This window comes from Sebastes fasciatus, chromosome 21 (assembly GCF_043250625.1).
Source record: "Sebastes fasciatus isolate fSebFas1 chromosome 21, fSebFas1.pri, whole genome shotgun sequence".
Classification (NCBI taxonomy): Eukaryota; Metazoa; Chordata; class Actinopteri; order Perciformes; family Sebastidae; genus Sebastes; species Sebastes fasciatus.
This window is the reverse complement of record NC_133815.1, coordinates 8,373,466-8,390,627: the sequence shown is the minus strand read 5'-3', so window position 1 is coordinate 8,390,627 and position 17,162 is coordinate 8,373,466. Positions and strand designations below refer to the sequence as shown.

The 17,162-nt window shown below is 42.1% G+C and overlaps 1 pseudogene; it reads right to left on the bottom strand.

Annotated features, from left to right (window-relative positions):
* LOC141759417 (collectin-12-like) overlaps window positions 1-16,825 on the bottom strand; it is a 36,342-nt pseudogene extending 19,517 nt beyond the window's left edge.
* Window positions 16,826-17,162: the final 337 nt, after the last annotated feature.

The following is a 17,162-nucleotide window of genomic DNA, read 5'->3' as shown; positions in this document are numbered from 1 at the left end:
CTCTGCACAGACTCAGCGCTCGCTGCAGTTACACAAACAGGTCGTCTTTCCAGAAAACTACATCAACAATGGAGCGGGGAGCGGGAATGGACTTACTCAGCTAAGGGATTTGGGGCCCGGCGGAGTGACTTGGGTTTTAGTTACAAAGCAAAACATCGGAGCTTAAGCACCCCGAAACGTTGCAGCTCTCTAGTAAGTGTGTCTTTTTGTCTGTGTGTGTGTGTGGCCCACCGGTTAATGACCATCACATTAGCATCCAGAATTTGATAGCCTGCCTACGCTCAACTTTGAAGGAAACACAGCACCATCAGCAAAAAGAAGAAGTGAGTTCAAAGTGAGAATGCAGGAGAGCAGGACAAGAAAAACAGAAGAAACACTTTATCCAATGAAAAACAAGATTCAAAGGCGGTTTGTCCTCAGTCAGCTGCCATTCAACTGGAAGAAGTGATCACAAAATGCAGCACTTCACAATATAACCACACAGGATTTGAATATTATCCCCTTTAAAACAACATTGCAACACAAGAAAATCTGAGAATCTGTAATTCTCTTTCAGTCAATATCAAAGTTGACTCTCAGCTGCAAGGATGTGAGTTTCTGTCTCCGAAACCTCATCCGATGGATGTCTAGATCTCCCGCTGGTTGCTTCAGGTGCCAGTCAAAATGTGAAAACCACTACAAAGACCCCCAGTGCCGACGGAGCACTGGCAAGTACTTTAAAGAAAAACAAACAGCTAAATGTCGCCAGTCGGAGAAAACCAGAAATAAAATAAATACTGTAACATTTTCCCTCTGATGAGCAGCTGCAATAATAAACCACTAAAGGGTATTTGAGGCAATAAAATCTACCTCTTTCTGTCTTGTTTGCACCCTGTTTCCAAAACTTGTATCTACCTGCTAGTACAACGTAAACAGCATCCTGGTTATGGTAAAGAAGGTGTATACTCCTGCATTAGATTTATACTTCAGAGCTGCAACCACCATGGCTGAGTGCTGGAAACTAATGCAAAATCTCCTAAACATGCAAGAAAAAGCCCCACAATCACCTCAGGAATATACAGGTAATAGACTTTTTCGGAGACTACGTGAAGTTGGGATCTCAAAAGTGAATTTAGTCTAATGTGCGTTTTATTAAATATTTTGAAATTCTTAAAGAGAAGTGTGTTTTGTGGTGGGTTTGTTTGCTCGCTGCCCCTGATTCGACTGTTATGAGGCCATTAAGTAGGTGTTATCAGTCGCTACAGGCGCCATAGATGTGGCTCATTAGGGGCCTACCACGCCTACTAGGTTGTAAAAGTGAAAGCGTAAGTTAAAAGCAACACGTTCTAACACCTAAAACTGAATGAAACATTACGTTTTGATCACAAACAAAGGTTTCGGCAACAAAACCACTTTAACGTTTGTGAACACAAAGTCAACTACACGGGCGCCTGACTTCCGCTTCTGCTCCTGTCATAATTACTACGGTCGCTGTCGTGTTCTTTTATACTTTCTTTCGGTGATCGACCATGTGAATAGATGATAAAACCTACTATTGGGTGTAGTAGGCCCCTACTGACCCACATCTATGGGGCTTATAGCAACCGATAACACATATTTAATGGCCTTATAACAGTCTAATTGGTCGGCTTGCTGGACGACAGGCGTCTCAGCTGGATGAATGAACACATAGACAGTTTCAGAAATGCTGTTCTGTGTCCACTTCTTTCTGCTTTGACAAAACTTCACAATGTTCTTCAAACATCTAAAACTAAAAATATCATGCAGAGGAAGAGGCCAATTCTAGTTCATTCTTCAGTCTACTGTCGCACGTCATGTCCTACTAAAACAGAGTGTGAAATGTAAATGTACTGAACTACAGTTCCTGCTCTGCTGAGGTGCTGCCAGATAAAACCAGGAAGGTTTTAAAGAGCTGTGCAGATTTTTTGGGATCGTTGACAGAAAGCCGGTTGGGGGAAAATCTCAGTGGGACGGATCTTTTACAGGCCGTGCCCACATCAGCCAAACTCATCACCATGTTGACCACATCCGTCACTGACGCCGCCATATGGACGGAGGGCAGGTCTACACTGAAGCACCTCGTGTGAATGTTTCTCCTCCAACAGATCTACTCATATGGACTCACTATTTCTACCCGACCCGGTGGTTTCTGCTCTGGTGTCGCTTGTGGGTAATGTCGGTATGACATTATGGTCATCGTGGAGAAAGCCGCTCTGTGATTTTCAGGGATGCTTGAAATAAGAAGCTCTATGATTTAACAGTGGCTTTGAGAGAACACGGAGGGCTGTACGACTGTGTGCTGTCGGGTGATTAGACTGCCTTAAAGAGGCTTAGAATGAATCAAAGATGAGGTGAAAATGTATGCAAATTTGAAAAATACGAACTCCACACAGCCAAACAGGTGGCGGTGTCTCTATGAGTCCGCAGTGCTAAACTTTAGAATGGAAAAATGATGATCACTTGTATGAATCGCTCAGCACAATAATTTCAAATTCAAGGATGAGAGCAAACCACATGCAGAATGTTCAATTATAAAATGATATACTTTTCCGCTCCAAAGTCAGCAAGATGAAATACAAAAACAAGACTGATGGGATGCTCTCTGAGGTCGGTAACAATGGAAATGCCTTCCGTTATGCAGCATCATGGGTGCTGGAGTTCCTCCTGGGTGGCCCGCCACGTCTGCGGTGGGATGCGGGGGTGTGGTCTGTCAGTCTGAATGACAACAAGCCATCTTCTCCCGCCGCTGGTCAGGAAGAAGAGGAAGTTTTTCTGCCAAAATGTGTTCCGACACACACTCCAGACATGAGGGTAGCACGCTCTTCTACCTCAGAGCAGCCTGAAGTTAAGACGAGGCATCAAGAGGAGCTGTCTGACATCTGGGGTCATGAATCACACCGCTTACTGAAAGCAGTAATCAACACCAGACAATGTCTTTAAATTACTCCGCACAACTGTTTGTTTAGGGTAATCTAGAAGAAGTGCCGGGAAGGGAAACTCCTCTCTGAACGGTGGAAGAAACTGATCATCAGGGACCAAAGAGCTTTTCAGCTTCAGCAACACGTGTTATGAAGAGACGGGTAACAGAATACTGTCAGTGATCACGTACTATATCATCCTGTTTTTCATTCTGTTAACTAAACAAAATAATGTATTCTGATTACACAAACTTCCCGGAACAATTTCCCGTTGAAAATGAGAAACTCAGAGGCCCTTTCAATAGTAGCGAACTTTTACGTCTTTCGAAACTGAAAACAAAGTAGCTCTCCATGCAAACTACATAAATAAACTGGTGAAGTATATACAGTACATCATATATCTACAGTGTGTCTGTAAAGACTCTCAGGCATCCAGGTTGTATATCTAGGAATGATAAATCAAAGGCAACTAAAGAACCTTTTGGATGAGGAACGAAACGTCTTCATTAATCTACTGTAAGGCGGTCCGGTTGCCTTTGACTTAGCACTCCTAGATATCACTTTATCTATTTTATATGATGTAAATACTTACAATTATATTTTAAAGCAATGATTAGTCGACAGAAAAATAATCTGCTACTATTTTGATAATTGTTTAAAATAATGTTTCATGCAAAAAAAGCAGAAAATGCTGTTTTCATCCTCTCAAATATGAAGACTCCAGCTTTTTTCAGCCCTGTTTTGTATCATATTAAACTGAATATCTGACAAAACAAGGCATTTAAAGACATCACCTTGGACTTTAAGAAACTGGGATGGACATTTTTCTATATTTTCTGACATTTTAGAGACCAAACCATTAATCGATTAATCAAAAATGAAAATAATCATTAGTTGCAGCCCTGGTATATTTAAACATTGACAATAATGTCAAAAAAAAATCTTTAAAAAGTTGCTAATAAGTTGTGTGCAACAACACAAACGTAATATTTTGATATGAACTTTACTTGAACACCTATTATATCAACAAATAGGACCAAAGTTTTGTTCCGTAACATAAACAACAGAGCAACCAGAGAAAATGTACGTAGTTGGATAGTTTGTGCTTTAAGCCTGATGGCAACAGATCGTTTTCTTTATGAAGAACACGGATGATTAAGCAGCACTAATGTTTTTACCCTTTTCAACCACTGCCTCCTCAGATAAAAACGTCTCCTGCACTTGACATTTTATCAGTTATATCTACAAACCCTTACTTTGTTTGGCAAATTGATGTTTCTTAAACTGCATTACCATACATGGCAAGTTGGAAACGTATCAATTCACTGAATTCAGACTAATTCACTGAGGTATGTGAACAACAGAAATAATACTGTATCTCATTCCCTTTTAATTTGTTAATTTACGGTATGCATGCACAACGAGCATTGTGCTCTGTAAGGTGCCAGAAAATGAATTTAGTGAATTCCCTCTGTCTGCAGTTGTAGCCACACATGGAAAATGTGATAGTCATTATGCATCTGACAGAGTTTTGGAGCCGTTCCTCACGGTTCCTCTCCGCTTCAACTCCCTTTTGAAAAACCAGGAAGCTGTAGGTTGATCTTGGCAACGCTCGCAGTCATTTTTTCCCCCTTTCATTAAGATTTTGGACCGTGCATAACAGATTTAGAAGGGTTTTATTACTTATACGAAAAGAGGAGGTATTAGAATCCCCAAATTCGTTGTAAAAGTGTGGCTGTGTGTTCTGCTGCCGGAGGTGTTGGAGGACTTTCAGTGTTCGTGGACACAAGAGGTCAGTTTGTATTACAAAAGCGTGATGTTGTGTGTTATTGTAAGGCTGCACACACATGCACACACACTGGAGGGAATACAAATGTAAGATCTAATGTAGAAGCACGCTCCCTGCAGAACAAAGAACTGCAGCTTTGGCGAGCACAAGTCTTTTCCACGGGAGGCGTTAAAGGAACGCAGGTGTCCTGGAGCGCTTTCTCTACGCTCTGCTGTTCTTTTATTTAATTACTGAATCAATGACTCAGACCCCCTTGCTTGAACACCCCCTTAAAGGCTCTTAAGTAGAGGCCTTACTGAACTCCAGGAACCCTCCCCTGACATCTGCATGTGGGTCACATCAAGGACACCGGGGTTATTATGGCGTGTGAGCGCTGCAGGGGGACTTTGCTGCTTTTCCTCACTCTAAAGGTGAGTCAGAAAAGTCACTGACACTCGGATGATCACAGGCCAGATTGAAAATAGCAGCTAACTACCAGCACATGTGTCGTCCTGGCAAAAACATCACTGATCGACGCCTGCTCTTCATATCGAGCGCCCGGAGTCATGTTGCTGCTGTTTTATTCAGACTAATGAAGGCGTAACGGAGAGAGAGAATAAGAAGGAGGAGGGGGTGGAAAGTTTGTACAAAAGTTTACAGGATCCCTCGGAACTGACTGTGATGTTAAAACCATTTGTTGTGCTGTAGTTTCTCTACCTGCTGTCCACTGTTGAAACATGTATTCAGATCATTTACAGTCCACTGATTTTACACGTCAAATTCAATTAAGTAACTATTAGCTTTCTAAAGTCTGAGAAAGTTACTCAAGTGACATTCAGGTTTGGATTGGATGTTTAATCCAAAAACTGCATTACAACCTCGGGGTGTCAAGTTGCATTATGGGAAGTGTAGGATCTATATAAGGTCCTACTCAGACAGAGCGTGTTTGCAGGTTTGCGGGTTTGGGCGATATGTTAACATTTTCCAACCGGCCACCGCCATTGCTGATATATTCGTGCAGGTGTATGTGTGCGATGCGGCGCGCACCCCCCTCCCCCGCCACCGTAGTTTCAGCTGGAGGATCGTAAAACACTTCAAACTCGACAGAAACAAAATAAAACTCACCAAAACCATCTCAGTTTGTCTTCCTAACAATCACCATCGATTCGATTGACAGCCCTAGAAAAAACGCCTATGACGTCGAGGCGTTCAGGGCGCTCCTGTATAAATGTGAGGTTCACAGAGTGGCAAAACGCAAGGCGCTCAGCAACACAAAAGCAGCGCGTAAAACGCTTCAATCTCATTGAAAACAATTACAAAAAGCCGCCCCAGTCTGCTAAATAGAACGCTGTCCGATTAAGGCCTTAGAAAACTAAAAGTCAGAATATCTCAGCCATTGCTGCTTCAATTGATCATCAATAATACTCTGTTTTTAACCTGTGTCACGCTAAAGTCCAGATGACATACAGAACGTACGTCACAAGAACAAACAGAATATATATACACTTGAGGACAGCTTGTGTGCAAATGTACTTTCCACCACAGCTTCTGTCATCCCAGGATAAACTCACAGAAAAAAGAAAAATGATGTGTTCATAAAAGTCCTCTGTGATCGGTTGCCATTTCCCTTTCTGGCTGCCGTTCTTCACATTCAGACACTTTTTGTGGGATTCAAAGTTGACAGGATTGAATTATAACAGAGATAAGACAGTGTCTAAACGTCTGAGAGCGTGAGTAATGACGTCTGAGAAACTGCAGCGCTACACTAATGATTTTTTAATTGTATATATGTGAGTGCATATGCTCTTATGTCATACAGGTGTGTAGTTTGTGCTTCAGATAAACAGTTCCAGCTGGATCTTATACGGTTACAACTCCCTCCTCTTTTCCTTATCTACTACCATCACACACACACACTCACAAAGCCTTATCTCCTCACAAAGAGCTCCTCTCATGCGCCTCCAAACCCATCCATCCACTTCCTGCTCTTCTCTTACAACCGGCTGCGTCTCCTCCACCTTCTCCCACTTCCCTTCCCATCTCCTGGGATAAAATACGCTCTCGTCAGCGGCCCCTGCTCTTCTAGCTCATTCAGCATCTCGGTGTTATCTCTCCTCCCCGTCTGTCCGGCGGTATGAGATTCTCCCAAAACCAGATACGAGGAAATCCCTCATCCCTGGTCTGTACATCATCTTTCTGTTCACACATGGAGGCTTCAGTTTTAACAGCCTGCTCCAAAATGTCAGGGAGAACTTTCCTCTCCATGCACAGAGAAAAATAAGACTTAAAAGCCTGATGTGAAACTGAGACATGGAGCTGGTTTCCGTAAGCCACTGGCTGACATCTGACTTTATTTTTTTAATCACATTATACTTCATTGTTTCTGGGTGTCTGCCTACAATTTCAGTCTCTCACTCACACAAACACCCACGCTTAATTCAATTCTTTCTCCACTTCAATTTCTCCATTTTCTCTAAAGTGCTTTGAGGTGTTTTCGGGGCTCCCCAAATCTATATTACTGTACAAGCAATAAAGCTAACATGCAGAGAAGTGAAGCACTTTTTGAGATCATCATCAGAGCCAAACAGAGCAACAGCGCACAGTTCTGTTTATACTGAATCGGCATAATTAGCCAACAAGCAACAGGTGTGTGGCAGTAAACCACAAATAATCATTAATAGGTGTTAAAGAGGCATGTTACCTTTTAATAGGAGGAAAACATGTATAAAGGATAAATGATGTGGGCTTGAAAATGCTTAAAATGAATTAATGTCTTGAAATTATTTTTAAAAAATAGCACGCAATTGCATCACTATTCTAAAAGCCTTTTTTTTTTACTCCTTGAACGTCAAAGAGAAACCCTGTGTTTTATTGCTGGTCTGCCCCATTTTAGCAGGTGACTTCAGTAAGTGTTTTCCCATTTCTGTCTGCTCTCTAAAACAGGTGTTTAACCCGCTGCAGACTCAAGTCAAGTATGTCTACGTCTGGAGCGTCTGCAAGAGCTCCTTTCAACAGAAAAGGTCACTATGAAGCACTTAAACAAACCGGCAATAACTGTTTTTGGCCAGTCGGGGGCAGCAGAAACAAGGTGCATCACAACGTTGACATATTATTAAGTTGATATGGTAACATGTAAGCAAAATTTGCATCCATCTAACAGACACAGAGCAGCATAAGCATTCATTCAGTCGTGTTTGGGTCCATCTGATGATGATTCACTCTCCTAAATAAGAAATGTGACTTTATTTACTCTAAGAATCATGTGAGAAAAAATGTCGCAGCAAAGAGAGGCACAGTCCAAAAAAGACAAATAACACATGTAACAAATAACATGTGCTCACACTCAGAATAAATAAGTTTGTGAAGGCATGCTGACTGTGAAGTCTCAAGGCCAAAAGAACATTTTGAAGAAGGCTTTATACGCCTTACCAAAGTATTAAGTGATCAAAACCTGCCACGCAACGTTAGGAAAGAACTAAGAGGCAGAATTTGAGAAAACCACAAAACAACTCTGTTTAAGAAAAGGCCAAGAAACCACAGCAAAGTGCATCAAGACGCTCATCAGACATTCTGACAAACACGCTGCCAAGTATCACATGACGGTACTTATTAAATGTGTCAGGGTCTGACAAAAGCTGGCTAGTAGCGTCAACATAACCATGTTTGATTCCATGTTAACCAGGATGGATGAGGTGGTAGGCGAGGTGTCATTACGGCTACAGCTGAAGGTGGTTGCGAAGGCGGGGGACGCTCTCTGCCAGAGAAAGCCGCCGGACCGAACCGAGCCCCGGCCGTGCTGACACAGCTGGTTCCAGGCAGAGACACCCCAATGCAACGCTCTCAGCTCCAGGAATGTTCCGGGCCTCGCTGGAGAAACCATAACAAGTGCAGGAAATAGATTAGTGCACTCTGGGTTCCACGCCGGCCACAAACCTCCTGAGCCCGGTCTCTCCAATCCCACATGTGTGGGAACGGGAGACACGGCAGCGGAGGGAGTACGACCCTCATCCAGACATCAGTGAACGGAGCAATCAAGCCTCCATTATAATTACTCCTACCTGCAGACCAACACGCCTCCAGTACAAATCAATAGAGCAATACCGTCCAGCAATGCACGACATGAGAGCCAGTGCAGGAAGGTGGTGAATGCCATTTATATAAAATATGGTGTCACTTAACTGTAAACTCGCTGAATTGTAAAAAACTAATGCTTTGATATTTGCACACAGTTATTTATTGTCAATATGTGATGCTCAGAGCATTACATCTGCAATTTCACAGAGAGTCTTGCAATTTACTCTTTGGTGTACTGACTTTGCCTCAATCTGTCTTGTGTATTTCTAACTACAGAATACCATTTGGGAAAACTTACTTTGCCACACTTTTCTGCATTGTTATTATAAGTGTCCGACAACAATATGGAAAGGACCCTAGAGAGAAATAAAACGTCTTTCTTACTTTTCTCTTGACTCAGTCTGTTTGTTATTGTGTCCAAGTCCTGCCAAAGGAGACGTCTCGTTGTGAAATCTGAATATCCGTAAACTCAAATAAATACGGGCGACCATCGAAGTCAAAGACCTCATCCACGTTGTCGAAATCATCAAAAAATTCATCCATGACATTGAAAATCTTTTAGATAACATTAAGCTACGCTCTCTGTACTCCAACACAACAAACTCTGCCCAGCTGGCACTCGTGTTTCCATCATGGACGTATTCCACTATTACACCGTTGTCTTCCGGCAACACGTCACCTCGCCTGATTTCAGAACGAGACTTCACTTTGAGCGAAACTCTTTCCATAATGTCAGACACTTATGATAACAATCAGAGCTTGTCATGGCAAAAACAAGCACTTTTAGTGGACGTGCCAGCTTGCCCCAATAGCACCATAATGCAGCTCGTGAGCAGCTGCTGTCTACAGTGTTCTCCCTCAATAAGGGACCAATTTCAGAAATTGTTTTCGCTATTAGTCAGTCAGACACAAAAACATGGGAAAATAGGATCAAGGTTGAAAAAAACAAATTTACCCTTTAACATTGCCTAAGAAAGTCAATTTATTTCAACGGTTGACATGTGTTTGTGACTAAGATTGTTTGTGTTAAGATCTAATGTATGCCTCGATCCTTTCATGATGTTTGAATTGCTTGCATTTGCTATGCTTTCAGAAAAAAACTTTGTAGTTCTTTTGAACCTATAGACCTCGTACATACAGTATAAGCATTATTTCTTGGTCAGGAAAACCCTACCACTGTCTCAGACATCAGTACTAATACTGCTTCCATTGAATGCTATTACTATATAGTATTATCGCTGGGAGTTATATCCTGATTTTTATAGTTCATGTTTAAAGTTATATACATGTAGAGAGTGAGCAATAAGTATTGATAAGAGCGAGATAACTTAACTTTGTATGCAGCACCTATCGAGGTTTTGTGGATGTGCGCAGGACTATACTGCCAAAGACTTGACCCAGACTTTATAGCTACAAGGTTTTTATAAGTGGAGGATTCCTGGTTTGAGTCATGCCAAGGGGCGACTGCTTACTGCCAATGACCAATGATGATACCAGCTCTAAAGAGTTCAGCCAAAGCTCAGGTAGTTTTCTATTTTATTCTGATGGCCTTCTTATGTCAACCCCCCGCTGCAAAATAAATATGTTTAAAGCTCGAGCACTGCGGAGGCAATTCCGGCCTGGCTTCAACTTGGCAGGGAGAGAGATGGGATTACCAGATGAATTCACTCAGTGGACGTACTGGTGTGTGTGTGTGTGTGTGTGTGTGTGTGTGTGTGTGTGTGTGTGTGTTGTGCATTTCCACTTGTATACAAACGAGTGGAAAAATCTGCGTCTATGTGTGTGTTTGTGTAAATATACATGATGTATGCATGCTTTCTGGATGACGTTTGAGTAAGATAGAGAATCAGAAACAGTTCACTCTGTTTAAAAGGTGCATGTGTGTGTGTGTGTGTGTGTGTGTGTGTGTGTGTGTGTGTGTGTTTCCCCCATCGGGCTCTTTCTGACCTTTGGAAAGTTGCCTTGGTACTTTGCACGTCAGCAAACGTACAAACACCCCCGAAGGTACTTTTAAAGATATTTCAACAACAGGTCACTCCATGTTATTTGTACATGTGTGTTGATATCACACATTGTACTTTTTAATGCAGAAAGGCTGGAGGGAAGCCTGCGTTTGTTGTTGTGGATGAACTGCAGCCAAAGCAGTGAAACAACTGAATGAAAGCTGTGTCGGATTATCACAACTGCATTGCAGCATTTTATTACAAAACAGAGATGAGCGCATCGAATTTTGGAATTCAAAGAATTGGAGGAGAGTTTGGTAAAGAACTTTCTCTGGAGATGAAGCCGACCATCAGACTTTGTGCTATTTCATTGCTCCATTATCTTTCATAATGGATTGTTTTAGAAGGAAAACTTAAAGCATACAAGCCACCAACCTCGTCAGTCGTGATGAAAGGACCACAGTGTTCATTTTCCAAAGCATATCATGAGTTTTAAGATTGATTTATTGATCAGCAACCACTGACTTCTAATCATTTTACGTAAGGAATGAAAATCAACAACTTGCAGAGACTTCAGAGTTTCCACCAGTGCATTAGAAGCAGCGTATGCCCGCTGGGCTTAAATTGACTCCCTGCCAGGCCTAAGCATCGGGGAATAATATATTTTTAAGATGTTTTCAAACTAAAATGTGTTATACAACTAGCAAACTCCTTTAAGGAATAACTCAGTACATAGATTGTGTGCTTAACGGTAGCAAGTGTTGGTGTTTGCGGTCGAGAGAGAGACAGAGAGAGACAGGGAGAGCCAGAGAGAGACAGGGAGCGTGTGTGTGATGGACTGACGGCGAGTATGAAGTCAGCGGTAACGTTATAGCTGTGAACGTAGCAGTGCAGTGTGTGTACAGTTTAGGCTGTCTTAAGGCTTGCCGCAGTAGTTGGTGTTTCCGGTGTTACACGGTGGTCGGGCAGACACCGATTATATTACTTGCCCACCGCCCACGAGTTTATTAACCGGTGGGAAAATTTCCTCACCGTGACATCCCTAGCTGTCGGTTAATAAATGTGACAACTCAAGACACAAGCCTCACAGTCTGGGTTAGCCCCAAAGTTAGCCACAACTTGGGGGGGCAGACCGTTAAAGTGGTCCAGCGCTATTCTCATTATGCCAAGCTGAAGACGGCAGTAATAGCAACATGTGTGGAATGTGTACGTACATAGGCTAAGAAAAACAGAAACCCACTGGTACTGTATGCACCGTTTCTTACCATGTGTTAGTGTTCTCAGTGGTGACTTTATCACAGTCACAGCTTTGACCCATCAAAACAATTTAAACACTATCAGTCTCCTGGGAGAATGCAATGAGTTAGAGCAAAACATGGAGAGAGGAAAGCTTGTTTACCCCTGAGTGCTGAGATTATAGAGCTAATAGTGGAGGAATGAGGGTTTGTGATGGTTTGCATGAATGCAGCTCTATTGCACAACAAAGCCTCTGGAGTGGTGAGACAGACCCTCGGAGTCGGCCCCTCCAAACAGCTGCCGTGTCCCTGAGAGGGCCGACGGCACTCAGCTCAGAGTTCAGCAGCTTTCTCTCTTCCTACTCCTCCGAATGTCAAGAGTTCATCTGAATAAAGTTAAAAGTGAGAGCAGGATTTGGCTTCCCCGCCCTGCAGCTCTCTAATCTAATCCATGAGCGGGACTCGCACGCGCTCACGGAGAAAGACAAACAGGATGCTTCTACTCGGGTGACTCGGATAAAAGAGATTTGTGTTTTAACACAGTTTGAACTCCTCTCAGCTGGTGCCGTAGTCCACTGCCTCACATCCACTCTGGTGGAGCTCGGCCCAACTGTGTGTGAGAATGAGTCATACTGCAGCAACACCCCAAACACACAGAGACACAGAGGCTCCTGATCCCAAATCAATGATGAAGCAACAGCAACGGTGATGAAGCACGCGCTCCGTCTCCAAGGAAAGTTCTAATGATGTGTTTGAGTGTGTGTGTGACACAGCGTTTGCCCTTTGCTGCCAGTTTTTTCTTCTTTGTCCAAAAGAATGAACGCATGCACTTGATGGCAAACATATGCCTCACCAAAACCCAACAGCCGCAAACTGGAGGTGAAACAAACGGATCCTTTCTGCATGAAGGTAGTTGTGCTTGATGATCATTATGTAGCATGTAAGAGTAAGAAATGTGCATTTATGACATAAAAATGCAAATTGTGTGAACTTATCGCATTGAAGAAGAAAAGGGAAAGAACAGAATGGACCAGAAATGCAAATTTTACAAGGGTCAGTTTGCCAAAATTATAAAAGACATATTTTTCCACTTTACAGGAAGTATTAGTCATAGGAACTATTTGTCTGGCAGAAAACCTATTGACAGTGAGGTCTGCAGATTAACCAGTGTAATGGGGACATTTCTTTTGGAAAGACATGTAGTTTCATTATATTGGAGGCATAAATGTCTTGGACAGATATCCCAAACCAACACTGGCTGCATGGTTTGATACCACTAGAGGTTAAGTGTTTGTAATTTGGGTGTACTGACCCTTTAAGCTCTTTTATCCTTTCATCATTCTGGTCTTGTCTGGTTCACTACCAGTGTACAAGTCCAATGGGAAAACTTAACTGAAAATGGGGCCCGACTGCATCCTTTAAAGGAGCTTCAAAGAACTGTAACCAAAGTCACACAATAACACAAACAAACTAACAGGGATGTCACGGTGAGGACATTTTACAATGAACTTGTGACAACCCCGGTGTTACAGATCACACTGGACATTTTACAAGAAAAGATGATGCTCAATATATGTAGGGCGCTTACTTTGATCTTTAATGTTGGATGGCTGTGTGTCTGGCCTCTCCGGACGAGCTTTCGCTGCAGGTTTCCAAGTTATAGTTCCCTTATACCATTGGGCTTAAATAAAAATATTGCCAAATAGGCGCTTTTGCTTTTCACATTGACACCAGATCCTCCGCCATCGTCTTGTCTGTCAACTCTCTCTCGTCCCATGTGTGTGAAATCTGACTCCTGCTACTCCGAGACTCCGTATGGAGCAGACACTTTCAGTTTGTAGCATCTGTCGTCCGACTATGTCTTGATAACACGGCGCTGATATGCAAAAATTAACTCAATGGGTTAAATTTCTATTAAAAAAAAGCAAAATGACAGTGGGAACGGTGGGCAAGTTATGTTATCGCTGTATGCCCAAACACTGTGTAACACCGGTAACATCGACTACCAAGGCAAGCCTACAAACTAACCGATCAGGCAGCAGTAGACCAGCAACTCCTGTGTTCTGCGAGGTAAAATTACTGTTTTTTTCAATGGAGTCTGGTGGCTTTGGCGAGAGCATAGATAACGGCTTCAGTTCCCCCGTCGTCAACATAGACTGTATAGCTGTGTCACGGCAAGGTAAACCATCAAATATACTCTTAATATAGCGTACACTTAAACTGATACTGACTTGTTTAGGTGAGCGTTCCTTTTAGGTGGCCAAAATATGTTTTGCTGTCGGCCCCATCCACAGCAGTACGTCTCTTGCTCCCGTGCGGTAACTCCTGTCTGCTTCTCCAAGCTGGAGGCCTGCCGACCGTCATCTACTGTAGGTAATACACTGACTATGAATAAGAACCTCATACAACCCCACTTCAAAACACCCGAACTATCCCTTTAAGCTACTCAATCTACATGGTGCGTGCGTACACTTGTACATAAACCAAATGCATGTGAACTCCGTCTGCACCACAACAGAAAGATATATGTTGACTACAGTTTCAGTTTGAGTAACTTCATATTTTTGCGGCCGTGCGGCATGTTTGTGTGAGTCAACGTGTTCAAGTGACTCAATTTAAGTGGATGAAAGAGAGAAGAGAGAGTTTGTGGAACCTTCTTGATCTGGTGAGCCCTGTCAGCAGTCGTTGGGCCTGCGGTGAGGCGGACCTCACAGACTGTCGGCCACATTTATGTTTAAACCAAAACCCTGCGGAACCATTAGTGACCAAGCTAAATATCAGGACAGAGGAGGCTCTGGCAGCTTGCTGTATACCTTGACATGAAAAATTTCCCTTTTGTGTTAACTAGAAGATTCAATTAGACTTATCAAGGTAAGTAACAGCAGAAAACAGAAAAGAGCCCACACACTTAGTGGCTTTAATACACATTCTGAAAACAATAAAAACGTTTTATGATTAGACCTCCAAGTGTGTCGGCTTTTCTCTCTTCCACCTTAAGAAACTTTTTACTCACCGAACCTCTTGTATCCAAAAGACTGTACTTCCTCCTCGTCTGCAAAGTCGTCTGTGTGACATAACAGAAACATCACATAAGTAGGTCATACATGCACGCTACATGGGGTACATTGTATTTAAAGCAATTGGTAGGACTACAGGGCAGGAAATTCATAATGTCATCCTTGTTTACAATGATCTGTTTGGCACAGTGGAGGCAGCCAACAAGGCATTAGATAGTGGAGCATCATCTCGAGGCTGTAACTGTGGAGATAGGAGGTCCAGAGAACTGTAAAAGCCACAGGCTGCGGTTTCCCTGGGTTGTTGACAGTAAACCCTAATTACACTCGGCTGCACTACACTGAAGACTGGAGCAGAGCAGGGGGAACATCACTAGTAATGGTAAACAGATGGGACTGAGGGGGGGGAGACGGGGTTGAGATGAGTGTGTGTTTGTTGGTGGGGGGTCAGAGTACTATTTCACCTCAGTTTCTCCTAGAAGAAAATAATAATATTGCAGTTATTGATGCTTCTAAATACAGTATGTTGCTGTAAGAGGCTTTGGTTGGAGCAGTCTGAAAACCACATGCACTACAAGGTGTTCAATGGTCATCATCAGTCTGGCAGGATCTTCACCATGATAAAGTTGTTTGGAAGCAGCATCTTGTTTCTCATATATCACAAGTAAAGACTCTTTCTGTACCAGATGCAGCATCCTAATTGTGCAAACATGATTTGGTCTTGTATAACTTTCATATTCACATGATATTCCTTTAGGGCCATTTGGCCTCTATGTGGTACCCATTAAATGTGGTTTGGGGGTATTTTATCAACTGATTTATCACAATAAACCCAAATTCCTAGTAATACTACTGCAAAAATGTACATATTGTTAGCCTTTTTGGTACCCTATAGGCAAAATTTGGATTTGGAGCGCCATAAACTGCAACACATATCAGACATCACGATGGTTTTAAGACATAAATTAACATTTTTATTTTGGTGGGGGGTCAGAGTGCTATTTCACCTCAGTTTCTCCTGGGGAAAAAATAATAATATTGTAGTTATTGATGCTACAAATACAGTATGTTACTGTAAGAGGCTTTGGTTGGAGTCATCATCAGTCATGCAGGATCTTCACCATGATAAAGTTGTTTGGAAGCAGCATCTTGTTTCTCATATATCACAAGTAAAGACACAACTCTTTACCAGATACAGCATCCTAATTGTGCAAACATTACTTGGTCTTTTATATCCTTCAATGGGGTGCAACTAAGTCATGCAGTCATCATCACTCATGCAGGATCTCTACCATGATAAAGTTTGTTTGGAAGCAGCATCTTGTTTCTCATAAATCACAAGTAAAGACTCTTTCTGTACCAGATGCAGCATCCTAATTGTGCAACATCATTTGGTCTTTAATATCCTTCAATGGGGTGAAACTAAGTGGTGTTAGAAGAAAAACAAATCCAAGTATTTCACAACTTCTTGCACCCCAGTACTGTAATGTCATCCAGATGTGCACCACAAAGAAATCTGTAAAGAGTGTAATCTGTGCGTTTGGACAAACTTTTTAAGTATCAGCTGCATGCTAAAGGAAACATACCTTTCATGGCGTTTTCTAACTCGTTGAGGACTTTAGAAGAGATGAGGACCCCTGTCACTTTCTGCGCATCTCAGCATCCAGTGCAAAGTTGTAAACTTGTCCCACTGAGCACAGTAATAAAAGATATATACAAACTATTAAAAGTGTGTCTTCATGTCGAGGCTTCAGTTTAAAATCCCATCGTCTCTGTTCTCTTGCTCGCTTTGTTTCAGAGGAGTGTTTTGTTGCAGGAGTGATGTGATGTTTAGCCTGCAGGAGGAAGACGTGCTGGTCGACCAGCTGTGAAGTTACACAGAAAAAACAAGCTGCACTTCCGATGTTCCTTTCAGAATTAAATCTGTGTTGTTGTGTAACACTGTGTAGGAATTAAATAAAGTTGCTTTTTCAAACTAATAATTTTTATTTATTTATTTTTACTGTAACTGTTTGGAATTTATCTGGATGCCTCCAAACACAAAATCTGATTCAAATGAATAATTTAAAAAATTTTGGAAATATGCAAATTTTGTCATTTTTATTTATCATTGTTGTAGGTCTATGGTACAACAGTACGACGGAGTATTAGGGCCACATTGAGGAAAAACAATAAATAAATCTGAGATTTCGAGAATAAAGTCATAATAT